This window comes from Alligator sinensis, unplaced genomic scaffold (genome assembly GCF_000455745.1).
Source record: "Alligator sinensis unplaced genomic scaffold, ASM45574v1 scaffold746_1, whole genome shotgun sequence".
NCBI lineage: Eukaryota > Metazoa > Chordata > Crocodylia > Alligatoridae > Alligator > Alligator sinensis.
The window spans coordinates 434,998-449,574 of NW_005841959.1; the positions used below are offsets into that span (position 1 = coordinate 434,998).

General features: G+C 45.3%; 1 protein-coding gene across 1 annotated transcript in view; it reads left to right on the forward strand.

Moving 5' to 3' along the window:
* IL1RAPL1 (interleukin 1 receptor accessory protein like 1) overlaps positions 1–14,577 on the forward strand; it is a 376,606-nt gene that overhangs the window by 325,895 nt on the left and 36,134 nt on the right. The window lies entirely within an intron of this gene.

Here is a 14,577-nt window from a genome sequence, read left to right on the forward strand (position 1 = left end):
CCGTTCCTGGGAGGTGGCGGCAGCATGGGATAGTGGGTGATAGCACTCTGTCCCTGCCTGCCTCCCCGTCCCCCATCATTCTTGACGGGCAGTTTGTTAGTCTTTTAATAATGCTTATGTAGAAGATGCATTTAATGACTCAATAGTATAGGAACCCATAAAAGGTTAGTAGGGGTAACATGGTAGGAAGCTACTGTCAATATAATTTTATTCATTTTCTGTAAGATATAAACCCCAATATTAGAACAGTTACTGACAGTATGTTTCACTCCTAGATCATAGATATATCTCACACTAAGAATGTTATTGCCTTTTCTAACTCACCATTCTGCTGGGTTTTTAGTTCTAAATGTTGTAGTTAATGTGACACTTGGAGGGAGATCAGCAAGGAACTTTTAAAGTTCTTCTTGTTCCCTCTCTTCATGGATGTCAGGTGATTTGGGCCTAACTAATGGCCTTAAAAATCTCCCACTGAGATAATTAGAGAGAGACAGAGAGTACCTTGCTAAACAAGCCTTCCAATCTGCTTGTACACTTTACCTCCTAGAGTATATTACACTTTTATAGGCTGTAGGGCTCTTCAAGGCTCAAGGGCTACCATTGACTTTAGTAAGGAATGAAAGATCAGGACCAATGTCCATGCTTTGCCATCATTATTGTACTATTATTAGAGGTTAGCATGCTACTTTCTTACAGGCTTCTGAACTGCTTGTTGGATGTCAGTTTACATTAAGGTAGTAGTCCCTCCTCTAGTTTTTGTTTTGTCAAATGACAAGCTTGGATAAATTCAAAAACAGATTACAGGGCAAACGATCATAAATAATTAACTGGTATGTTTGTCTCCTATCCATCATAAACTACTTGGACAGTCATGTGTCATGGCCATTCTCCAGCACTATTATACCTCCTCAGATTTAAGAGGTCAGAACATGGAAATAAACAAATGATCTGTCTGGGGCAGCAGCTGCCATTGATTCTTGCAGTTATTGAGTTGGGAAAGGAGTGTAAGCCAGTAATTTGTGAGTTAGTAATAGACTAGCAGTGGGGCAGGTATACCTAATTCAGAAATATTTGAATCCATGTGATAAATTCAGTAAATAGTTATAACACCACAATTTATCTTTAACAGAGCAATTAACTTACGAGATAAAGAATATTACTGGAAGAATTTTGAATGAATTTAAAGACAACGATTTGTTGGTTTTAGGTCATTTTTTATGATCCTTTTCCTTTCTGTTGCCTTTTCATGTCAGCAGTAGCAGTAAGATTATAACACTACAGAGAACGTCCCCACTGAGGAGTTCTATGACTGCCAACCTTTAATTTAGCAATGTGCATGGACTAAACTTTGCAAGGTCACTCTGTTCCCTTGCCTCCCTGAGAGAGCTTTAAGAATGGCAAACCACCCAGAGCCTATGGCCTTACAATGACATGCTCAAGAAGCAATGTTCAGAAAGTTTTATCATCATCATCACAAATACCAGAAAGCTAGAAATAGCTAAAGGTTTGGAGTTTGGTTTGGTTTTATCTTGTTTTGTTTTAAATCATAGTGATTCTCAAATGGTGGTTTGAAAAATGACCCTATTGTGTCTGTAAGATGCAAAATGTACCTGTTACAAGCCTTCTACATACTTTGCACGTTGACAACTGTTTGAGCAAAATGGGAAATTAACCATGGCAGATAAAAAATTCTACCTAGTCTCTCAGGCCTCCTAGCAGGGGAAGTTTTGCACAGCTTGCTTTGTTTCGTATATGTCACCATAGCAACATTCTGCATTAGGTTTCCTTGTTTAGACCTGCATTTAGTATCTGCTAAGAATTTGTTGTTATTTTCTGAAAATTTAGTCCCATAGAACAATCAATAACTGATTATAAATTAAGAAAAAATGTTTCCCAAAGATTAAAATACTTTTCTAAGTTGCTGGCTTTTGGGTTTTTTTCAGCTATATAAACCAGTCAAGATGTTAAGTCTAGAGTGCTCACTAAACACACAAAAATAGGTTAAAACAGTGGGGGGGCAACCTTTTTGGCAGGCATGGCACAAATTAACCTGGTATCCTCCCCAAGTGTGCTGCCTGTGCCACTTGTGGTACTGCTGCTGCATGTTGGGTTAAAACAGAATAAATTCTATGTACTGTATAGTATAACTGTGATCATAAAGGAAGTAAAAAAGAAAAGTTGTTATTAAACAAAAGCCATTCCCAGAAAGACCTATTTAAGTAATTAGTGACAAGAACTGTTTCTTTAGTGACTCTAAGCATAAATATTTTTGTACTGTATTATCTTTTTTATTTAAATTGTTAAGCCTCTTACTCTGTAAAGGCTGAGGACATTAGCTGCTCTGGGACACTGAAAATGGCTTGCAAATAGGTTACAATACAGCCAGTGTCCACTTAAGTTGGTAACAATAAGAATAACTAAATTTGAGGATGGTTGCTCATAAATCCAGGGTTCTGGGCTAGCTCTGCCTCTAATTAGCATGTGAATTTGATTGAGTTGGTCAAGTTATTTCACCTATGTATCTCACTTTTCCCTTTTGAAAAAAGGGATTCCATTGCTTACCTGCATCACAAGCATACTTAGAAGTGTTTGTCCAATGTTTTGAAAATATAAAGGGACAGACTTCATGAGTCGGGTATTACCTAGTGATTGATTAATAACATTATCTAATTGTTCTATAAGCACCCATTCAGCATGAGGCCACCTCTCTATTAGTATTATAACCTTCAGCAGGCAGAAGCTGCAAGGAACCCGATTCTTTTTTTTTTCTCACGCAGTCTGCCTGAGGCCAGGGGGCAAGCTTCCAGTGGGCTGAGCAGCCTCCTGAGCTGTGGGGGGCCCCAGTCCATCCCTCCATGGTGGCGGCATCCTCTCATGGTTACCCAGGTGGGCTGCTAGCAGGCTGGGTGCTTCCCCAGCTCAGAGGCACAACTCAGCCGGATCCAACTCTTCCCCGAGTCTGCTGGGGTTTCTAGTATCCCATGCATTGTCTCCAGCACCTTCCTACTGCCTGGGACCATTGGTGATGCATAGGGGGTGCACGTGGGTGCACGTTCACCCCCTGAGAGTGATGGTGCACCCCTTGCAAAAAGTGCTGCTGACACTGCTGGCAGAGCCTGCAGGCAGTCACCACTCGCCCCCCTCCCCCCACTGCTGACACCACCAATGGGCGGTCCCCTATCGCTGCTGACTGGTGTTGATGCTACCAGTGGCATCTGCGAGTGGTCGCCGACCATTGGTCAGTGTTTCCCACCACCCCTCTGCCACCATCAGCGCTGCGGCTGCCTGCGGGAGCTCACTGCTTGTTGCTGCCACACTCATGCTGCCGACAGTGCCACCACCACCTGTGGGAGCTCGCTGTGCCCCCCCAGCCTCCAGGGGCATGCAGCGTTCATGCCTGGGAATGGGCTGGCGTGCCCCTGGGGCAGCATGGGGAGGCAGCAGGAGGATGGCTGGGTGTGCTGGCACCTGGAGAAGACAGCAGGGATGGTGCATGGGGTGCTGGAAGCCTGGGTGGGCTTGGGGAAGTTTGGGCTCAATAGGGTTCTAGAGCCCCATACACCATCCCTGCTGCCTTCTCCATGTACCAGCACATCCATCCACCCTCCTGCTGCCTCCCCACATTGCCTCAGGGTCAAGCTAGTCTATTCCCAGGTAGTCTCAGGAAGCAGAAGGGTGCCAGAGAGAGTGCACAGGACGCTGGAAGCCCCAGAGGGCTCAGGGAAGAATTGAATCCAGCCAGGTGCTGCCTCTGAGCTGGGGCAGCACCCAGTCCACCTAGGCAACTCCAGGGGGTGCCGCCACCATGGAGGGAAGGACCGGGGCCACTCGACCCACCAGCAGCTCACCCCACAGCTGGGGGAAGGCTCCAGCTCTGATAAAAACAACAACAAAAGAAAGGATCAGGCCCTTGCTGTAATGTGACAGAAAAATTGAAACAGTTTACTTCTCAGGGCTTTATTATATACCCCACAATTTCAATTTAGGGGGCACAGAATAAAACCTGGGGAACTAAATCCTCATCATGTGTACAAGCATCCAAAGAAATTAATGAGTTAATGCAAAAGAAACATAGTGCCCTAACTCTGTACCTTAGGCCTTGTATAGATGAAACAAGGGGCATGTGTGCACAACACTTTAAAGCAGGCTAAATGCTTTGGCACCACTTTAATGGTGTTGGTGTTTGCACACCTTGGCAGCATATGCACATTAATTCCAGACACTGTAGGAAATTCATGGAGCAAAACACTGGGCTCCGTGCAGCTCCAGAGCTCTGCAGGAAGTCCTGCCGGCAGTCTGGCAGCACCCAGGCACTGGGAGCTGAGCAGGTTGAGAAATAGGAAAAAAAAACCCTGCCCTCCTCTCCCAGTGTTCGAGGAGCTGGTAGAGAGTAGCTGGTGGATGTTCCTCCCCTCCTGGTCTACATACTGCTGCCCTCCCATGCACTTTTTCTGGACTGGTATGACCCTGGTTTTCAGAAGGCACAGGATCCTTTCATAGTTTCATAGTTGGTAGGGTCGGAAGGGACCTGAGCAAATCATCAAGTCCGACCCCCTACCATGGGCAGGAAAGAATGCTGTGATCAAACGACCCTGGCAAGGTGTCTATCTAGCCTCCTTTAAAGACCCCCAGGGTAGGAGTGAGCACAACTTCCCTTGGAAGTTGGTTCCAGATCCTAGCCACCCTGACTGTGAAGTAGTGCCTCCTGATATCTAGCCTGAATCTACTCTCCATCAACTTATGTCCATTATTCCTTGTTACTCCCAGTAGTGCTCGGGGGAACAGGGACTCTCCCATTGCCTGCTGGTCTCCTTTGGCCAATTTATAGATAGCCATAAGATCCCCTCTCAGCCTTCTCTTGTGGAGGCTGAACAGGTTCAGGTCCCATAGCCTCTCCTCATAGGGCATGCCCTGCTGCCCCTGATCATGCGAGTGGCCCTCCCCTGGACCCTCTCAATGTTGTCCACATCCCTCCTGAAGTCCGGCACCCAGAACTGGATGCAGTACTCCAACTGCGGCCTGACCAATGTCGCATAGAGGGGGAGGATCGCCTCCTTGGACCTGCTCATGATACATCTGTGGATGCATGAGAAAGTGCAGTTAGCCTTCCTGACCGCATCACCACATTGTCAGTCCCTGTTCATCTTGGAATCAATAATGACTCCAAGTTCTTTTTCCGCCTCTGTGCTGATGAGAAGGGAGTTCCCCAGCCTGTAGGTATGCTGCTGGTTCTTCCTCCCCAGGTGCAATACCATGCACTAGTCTGTATTGAAACCCATTCTGTTCTCATCCACCCACCCCTGTAACCTGTCCAGATCTAGTTGTAGCCTGTCCCTCTCCTCCAGCGTGCCCACTTCTCCCCTCCAGATGAAAATGACCCATCCACCATCACTCTCTGGGTGTGACCCTCCAGCCAATTGGTGACCCATCTGATTGTGTAGGCATTGACACCACAATCTCCTAATTTTTTAATGAGAATGGAGTGAGAGACAGTGTCGAAGGCCTTCCTAAAGTCCAGAAAAACTACGTCCACTGCGACACCTGCATCCAAGGACTTTATGACCTGATCATAGAAGGCCACCAAGTTGGTCTGACAGGACCTGCTTCTAATGAACCCATGTTGGTTGCCCCTAAGCATACACTCCCCTGCTTGCCCCTCGCAGATGTGCACCTGGATAATTTTCTCAAAGAGCTTCCCCAGGACCAAGGTAAGACTAACAGGGCTATAATTTCCTGGGCCCTCCTTCCTCCCTTTTTTCAAAATGGGGACCACATTGGCCTCTTTCCAGTCCTTTGGCACCTCACCAGAGCACCATGAGTGCTCATAAAGCTGTGCCGGGGTCCCGGAATGACCTCTGCTAATTCCCTCACTCTGGGGTGGAGATCATCAGGACCTGCTGATTGGAACACTTCTAGTCCAACCCGAAGTTCCCTGACTAGATCCTCTCTTACCCTGGGCCTGGCTGTGCCTCCCCTGGGACCATCGGGGATCCCAGTTGGGGGGGGAATGACCTGGTCCCTGCTCAGGAAAATGGAGGCAAATAAATTGTTAAATAGGTTAGCTTTGTCATCTGGTGAGACCACCAGATTTACTAGTATGTCCTGCAGAGACCCCACGTTAGCAGGTACAAAGAAGGTTCCGGGTATGTATTTAAAAAATGATTTGTTATCCTTGATCCAGATTGCTAGTCCCAGTTCCATCTCCACTTTGGCCTTCCTAACAGCCCCCCTACAATCCTGAGCAATGGAGGTATAGTCCTCCCTGGTGGTGGCCCCTCCCTTCCATTGGGTGTATGCCTCCTTTTTAGTTTTGAGATGTTCCTGGATGCTTTTGGTTAGCTATGGGGGCTTTTGAGCACTCTTGCCCCCTTTGACCCATGTCGGGATTGCCACCCTTTGGGCTTGGAGGAGCGTGTCCTTCAGGAACAACCACTCTTCTTAGACTCCCAACTCCCCACCCCTCTGGGACCTCAGTGCCTCCCCAACTAGTCTCCTTTGCTCAATGAAATCTGCTGTCCTAAAGTCCAGGGCTGCTGTCTTGCTGCAGGCCTTTGCCACCCTGCACTGGATGGTGAATTCCAATAGGCGATGATCGCTATCACCCAGGTGATTGAGCACCCACAGTCCCCTCACCAAGTCGTCACTTATGGCCAGGACCAGGTCTAACAAGGCATTTCCCGTAGTGGGACTGTGCACCTCCTGGGTTAGATGGAGGTCCTGTAACATAGCTAGGAACCTATGTGAGTGGTTAGACCTGGCTGACTGCTCTTCCCAGCAAATGTCCAGATAGTTTAGGTCACCTATGCTGACCACATCCTTTGACTTAACTGCCTCCACGAGGTGACCTGAGAAGTCCCAGTCTAGCTCGTCTCCCTGGTTGGGTGGTCTGTAGTAGAACCCCACTGTTAAGTCCCTTTCCCCCCAAACTCCTTGTATTCTGACCCAGAGCACTTCAGTCTGCCCCTCCTCTGACCCAGTGCTGCTTGTTGAGGATGTGAATTTTTCTTTGAAATAGAGCACCACACCCCCACCTTTCCTCCCTATTCTATCCCTCCTGTACAGCATATAGCCCTTGATGTTCACCGTCCAGTCATGCGTTGGATCCCACCATGTTTCGGTGAGCCCCACTATGTCTGGGTTTGTGTTAGCTAGCAGGAGGGCAAATTCCTCCTGCTTGTTCCCCATATTGTGAGCATTAGTGTAGAGGCATTTAAGGCCTCCTGAAGGTGTATGCACCACCCCACTAATCACAGGCCCCTGTCTCTTACCTGGGTATTTCTTGTGTCCATCGTCAGTCTTGGCTGGGCTGTTCTTGTGGGCAACACTTGGTTTGGTGTTCCAAGGCTCCCTCCAACCTCATCCTCCCCTTCCCCCAATGAGCCTAGTTTAAAGCCTGCTGGAGGAGATCAGCCAACCTGAAAGAGAACACACGCTTACCTTTGGGGGAGAGGTGAAGCCCATCCCACCTGAGCATGTCTCTTGTCTTGAAGTATGGGTCATGGTCCAAGAAGTCGAAGCCCACCTTGAGACACTATTCCCGAAGGCACAAGTTGACCTCTCTGATGAAGGTCTCATGGCATTGTCCACGTCCGCTCACTGGAAGGAGAGATGAGAAGACCACCTGTGCCCCTGTCTCCTTCAGCTTGGCCCCCCCTCCCCCCCCCGAGCATGGTAGTCCTTCATCAGATGATCTGGGCATCTCCTGGCCGCATCATTAGTGCCCACATGAATTAGTACCATGGGGTAGTAATCAGTGGGCCGGATAATGGCCGGGATCATCTCCATCACATCCTGAATCCTCGCTTTGGGCAGACAGGAGACCTCACATGTCAAGGGATCCTGGAGACAGATGGGACCCTCAGAATGGAGTCGCCTATGACAAGCACTCAGCGTCTCTTCTTCTGGGTCAACTTGACTCCTTCAGTGTGTTCAGTGCATGGAGTGGCCTACTCTCCAGAGGTTTCCTCCTCTCCTTCCTCCTCCTTCAGTGTCACCAGGGCCTCATACCTGTTCTCCAGCTGGACTGGCTTAACTCCCATGGCTTAACTCCTCCTGGTCTTTGGGAGGGGTTAAAACATAGGAAAGCATACGACTGTTCATTGTCCTGAGAGAACCTTTCCCAAGAGCAACTTCTAACTGGTTGACATTGGGTTATTTTTCTCCTGGACCCACCATTTTTAATCTAAGAGAAAGAGAATAAATGCTTGTATACTTGTAGTTTCTACTAGAAGAATGAGAATTCAACTGGTAGAAATGTAGGGTGCTAGCAGAAGTGCTACAAAGTGCTACAAAGCATTCTGAGTTACAACTGTTACCCCAGAGCAAACAGAAGTTCACTGTTGCTTCCAGGGGGCAGGGCTGGGAGTTTGCAGCCAGGTTTCCATAGCAACAGCCATGGCTCTCTGCCAGTGCTCACTGTTTTCAGAATGGGAAGGGGAAAGACAGCGGAGGGAGCTCATTCTTGGGGCTCCCCAGATGGTGCTGAAGCATGGGGCTGGTGTATTGGAGCCCCTCAAGATGGGAGGGATCCAATTCACCTACCCCATCCTCTGAGGAGAGGTTGAAAAAAACCCAGTCAACTCCCTCCGCTCCCTTTCCTCCCTCCCAGGCTGAAAACAACACAGACTCAAGTTACAAAAGATACTACATTTTGAAGTGTCTTTATCATGCAATGAAGGGTCAGATTTTCACCCAATCAGCCATTCTTGAAGCTGTCTGCAGCCATGCACTTGTGTTTGGTCAAAGCTATAAACTGCTTTCTATAGCCAGATTGGATAAATATTGTCATTTTTGTCTGCACCTGTAGTGCTAGTACATGGCCTTAGGCAACATCTTCAGGAGAAAGTTTGCTCCAGGTTGCTGTGGTATCTGAACTTGGGAGGTACTTGCCTTCAGTCCAGACTTTGGCTCCCAAGTCTCTGAGGAGAGGCCCCTCAACTTGGCTTTTCTATTCTTTGTTTTCTCCAAGTAAGAAAAACTTGAACATACTTTAATATATTAATGTATACTATCCTAAAATTGTCAACAAGCCTGCTAGCATTTGTGGGAACCTTCTTAGACCATTTAACTCTCCCCATATGTTGTATACAGATCCTAGATATATAGGAGTAAGGGCTCAGCATTCTATGGGCGCATCTAGAGGAGCATGCACATGAGTTTCCCTGAGGACAAATAGCACCAGCACATAGTTATGCTGCTGCTACTTCTCTCTGGCGAACACAAATGCATGCATGCTCTGAGGCATGAGAAGGAAGAGGTGGGGGAGGCTGGGACCAGCAGCCTTACCTGGGGTCCTGAGGGCCTCCAGCAGTGGTGATCTGGGTGCACAGAGCTGGTGATCTGGGTGCTGGTAGCCCAGTGAGCTGTATGTTTGACACCTCTGACATACATGATTTGCCTCAATTAATAAAGGGTATCAGTGAGAGGAAAACCTAGGAGTCTTGACGTCCTTCCCTCCTTCGAAGACTTCTAGACACCATTATTCAGATTATCCCTCTATATCCAAAGGAAGAGGGATATACTGGTTAGATATTAATGCTGACTTTCTGAATTATCAATGATATCTGTGTATATAGGGTAGCTTTCTATCATTTATAATTTGTAGTAGTTATTGGTAAAAGTTCAATTCAACTAAATACTGGAACTTTTTAGAAATAGATTTTGAGACTACTGCTACTGATAGGCTTCTAAACACAAATGACAGATGATCTCATCAGTGGATCACACTGTAAGTTTTTTCATGAGGTTTTTAATTCAAGAAGGCTGGCCTAGGGTTTACATAGGTAATAACAGGCTCTTCTTGTATAATGGCATTCTGAAAAATGGCATGCTCTTTTGTCATGAGTTTTATTTTTATGGTTTTATTTAATTATTAGTAAAGTGGAATTATAAGGTAGTATCTAATTACATTGTCAGTTGTTGGAAATTCTTGACTGTACATTTTAGCAAATTAAAACTCCGTGATGAAAATTATCAAATTTTACCATGTCATAATTTTTATGTTATATGATTAAAAAGCCAAACCAATATACTAACATAAAACAGCATTTTATGTGGCCTATCTGCTATATGGGCAAATATTAAAGCATGTAACAGCCAATGTCATTTTTGCAGCTTTTGGGGACCTTTCTCTGATATTTCCATAGACAGGGAAATATATAGCTTTAGGAGGAAAATCCAGGACTAAAAGTATTGAGGAAAATTGTTCCCTAATTTCTCAGTCCCAGGAGCTAGGGGTGCACCAGTGGAGTTTTGCTGCAGCTCCACTCCCAGTGCCACTGCTGCCGCCAGCCACCCGGCACAGCTTTGGCTCTTCCCAGCACATGAGTGGAGGCAGGACATGGAGCTGGGCTGTGCCTTGTGGTGCAGGGTGAGGAGCAGAACTTTGGCAAAATTTGAGGTGACTACAGACCCTCCCAGTGCCACCGGCACCCACTCTGAGCCCAGCCACTGCCAAGAAGAGCCCTGCGCAGTTCTGGCTGCAGCCCACCCCATGCAGATCCAGGAGGTACAAACCCCCGCCTCCAGGATACAAGCAGTGGCAGGAGCCCCCCCCCTCCTAGAGCTGTACCTCTGTCCAGCGCCCCCACCCTCCTGGCCAGCATCTGCCCCTGGCCCCTCCCTCCCTCACAGCAGGGGCATTGATCTGCTCCCCACGTCCCTTTCCTCCTCCCTCTCCTGCCAATTTACCAGCTGGAGGCAGTTCTCCATGCTGCTGTCTCTGCTCCATGCTATGCTGAGGCTGCACGCAGTGTGGGCGTTTATTGGCCAAACTATCAGCCACATTGGGTCAATATCCAATACAACAATTTTTCTTTATATTGGTACTGATTCAATATCAGACCAATGTATTGGTACACCTCTACCAGGAGCCAATGTTCCATTTAGTCAATCTTGGTCCCATCAGGAGGTTATTTGCAAAAGATGAGGTTTCTGTAGATATTATGAGTCAGTACAGGCAGTCAAAAAGCCTGAGGCTGAACTGATTCAATCTTCGCAGTTTAATCTAAGCTGCATAGATTGAACCAATAAGCGAGTGAACAGACATTTACTTTTGATTCTGGATATGCAGCCATATGCCTGTAGTGGCCCAGGCCAGAAGCCAAAGGTGCAGGGGACAGTGCTAGAGCACATCTCCCTGTTCAACTGAAACAGACAGCTTGGGCCAATGCTAGTCTGCCCACCCTGAGAGGGAGGCTTGCGGGGGAGGTGCAAAGCATCCTGGGATGCTGGGGGACTGTAAGTTACTTGAATCTGGAGCATATCTGGGACAGAAGTTCAATAAACTGATTTAACCTAAACCAGTTCAGTCTGTTACAACATCCATCCAGCTTTATCTTAAACCAGTTTCAGCCTTTTTGAAAGAAATTTATGTGCACTAAGCTTCTGTTGTGTTATAGATTTGAACTGGCTTCTGAGCACTTATACTGGTTTATGGATAATTTCTGTCCGTAGCCTGTGGGAAGTGAAAGAGCGATCGTATGGTGTACAGGCTTACATTTTTATAGGGTGAGGGATGAGAGTTGCCAGCTGTCAGTACATTTACTGATTTTCAGTATAAAATAAAAATAAAAATGGCTGTCAGTAAAGTCCATAAAAAACTTTAGCTGTCAGGAGAAAAGAAATTAAGCAGCTACTGTTTAATTAAAGCTCCACCAGGTAAAGCACAGCAGCACCACCTGGTATCTTAGTAGTGGTTCAGCACCCTGCAGAGAGCACTTTCTCAGGCATGTGCTAGTGCTGCTATATTCCAAGCTGCCTGTAATACTGCTGGTTAGACTTTTGGTGGGGCCTGTGCTGGAATGGGTCAGGGCTGGGGTATAAACTGGGGGGGGGGGATCCTGATTTGGGGTACAGTTGGGTACATCAGGGTGTGGGAGTGAGTAGGAAGCCTCTGAAAGGTGTGGGGGGGGGGGGGGCTCTGTATGAACCCATAAAACCATCACTGCAGTCAAGTAGGGTTGCCAACCCAAGACAATTTTTTTTTAAACTGGCAACCAAACTTGCTTACTATGGTTAATGTTAAACCCCTAAATTTCAACCCAGCCCTTCTCACTAGGGCCTGGCAGAATAGTTACATTTACATTATGTAAAACTTAAGAAATGTGTGTCAGTAAAAATTTTGGCTGTCGGTAAAAAGCTTGCAGATTGCCAGTAAAAAAGGGTTTTCTTGGAGTTGGCAACCCTGATGATAATACTTCACTTGGAACCTATCAGAGCAGATACATGGCTATCAGACAGATATGACTATCAGAACTTGCATTAATACTGTAAGTGAAGTCTTTGAAAGCTACAGTTTTACAGCACTGCTGAAAATCAGACTAAAGGCAAAATGGAGGCCTTCGAACACCAAGATGAGAATCTTTTATACTAGAAAAAAAATGTCCTGCCCATACAGAAATGCCTTCAAACATCATCACAGAGTTGAATATAGATTGTCTTTCCTAGTTTGTTACCTAGTAGTTTTGTTCAGCAAGTGAGTAAAACATCTGGCTCTTCTTTTCTTGCTCTGTCATTTGCAAGAACATGATACATATTTCTTAGACTTATGTACTCTTTTCATTAAACCTTTTCATGTTTATTAAGTTACAACTTTTCCAAACTTCCATCTCACCCGTCATTATAGGGTTAGGATGCTTACCCATTCTATATGCCATTAATATCAGAGATGCCCTTAACATGTATCTTCACTTAGAAAAACAGAGACCATTTACATCCTATCCAAACCATAAAATAAGGATAACAAATATCTAGGATCACTGTAACTAGACTATAAACTGTATGGCAAACGCTTATGACTTTTTGTAAAAATCAGTGTTTATTTGTTTAGTTGGGCAGAGAGAGAGAGAAGTTTGACAGGAATTGTGAAAGGCAGTCACCCATGAATCTCTGCAGACTTTCACAAAATACTGTCAAAATAATGTGGGGACTTCAGCGCACTTTGTTTCCGTCACTGAGACTTCAGGCCAGTTCTGCCATGATAAATGGTTCCTCAGTTCTGTTCCATGCCCTCAAATAATCATTCTGTTCCAGGTCTCAGCTAACTGTATCTGGAGGTATTGTCCGTCACTACACATTGTCTGCTTGGCAGACTGGCTATAATTGTTTTCTGTGGTCTTGCTGTCCGAGTGCAGACATTCATTGCATAGGTCAGGATCAAAGAGCACTCCCTCACTCACCAGTGTGTCCCTAGCTGAATAGTTGAAGCTGCTTCAGGGCTGCTGCTTTTCTTCCCAAGAGGACTTCATTTGTATTCCATCAGTTCCTCAGTTGCCTATAATCCATTAATATTCTTTCTAGCAAATGATTTTCATTAGTTAGGTTAGGGCAGTAACTAACTGTGCTTTTGGCTATGGAAATCATCAACAGCAAATTATTGAAGAAGTGCCAGAAAGCTCCAAGGAAGGCATTGGCTATCCCTGCCTCACTAGAGGAGAAGGGCTGTCTCACTGCACAGCCAGATCACAAAAAACAATTAACAGGTAAGAATTATTTATTGCTTTTTTTCATGGCATTTTTGGTGAAAGTCTTCAGTGTTTTCAACTAAGTCACTGAGCTTAAATCTCAGCTGGTGTATAGATGATTGCCCACTCTTTATTTGAATACCAAAAAATACCTAGGGCCAATAATATATGTTGATGAAATACGGGTAGGCTTATTTCAAAGCTTGTTGTCTTCTCTGGATTCATGTCTGACTCCAAACATTTCCTCTGTATTTTATTTTATTGTATTTTTGCACCCATCTATATATATTGGTATCAGAATGCCTTTCATGATAAAAATGTCATTATGCTAAGAATTAAGTACTGAAGCATTAATACTGGAACTGGTGACAAAGTCTTAACTGGAATATCAGCAGCATGACATGTGTAGATCTTTTTTTTATGAGGTAAGGAGCTTGACTAAGCTAAATTACTGCTCTCATAAGCATTTCCAGTCATTAGAACCTGATTATGGTCTGTATTCTATAGAGTGAGACTGAGTGATGGCTAAGACAAGAGTGAGACAAGAAACAAACTGCAGTTCCCTTTGCTGCAATGTACTGTAATTCTATAAGACTTCCAAGATTTTTGATGGGAGCTCATCATATGAGAGATGTTACTAACAGGTTTTGCACTATGCAAAATTTAAATTTCTGTTAATTGATCCTAATTACTTCAGCAATTAGGCAAAAATGTAAATCCCAATAGAAACAAAACTCCATTATCATAAAAATCTGAACTACCGTGTCTGTTAATGTATTTACAATTGTATATCTTCTATTATACAAAACATTTTGTTTATCTACTAGCTAAGCTTCTCCAGGTTCCTCTCTGTCAGGGCATTAGAAAGAGATTCATTCCTTCTCTGCACTGGAAAGTAATTATAGAAAATATTTTTCCTGACAGCCATTTAAGAAAGTTCTGGGTGTTCTGTTTTCAAGTGGAATACATGCAAGAGGTAAGTATTTTTCTGGTGGTATCTCTTACAAGACCATAATGGCTATGCTGTTATACCCAGGCCATTGTTCTGTGTTACTTAATTACAACTGTGTCTGCCTTTTTCTCAGATCTTATGCCTGAAAACTTGTCTAATATT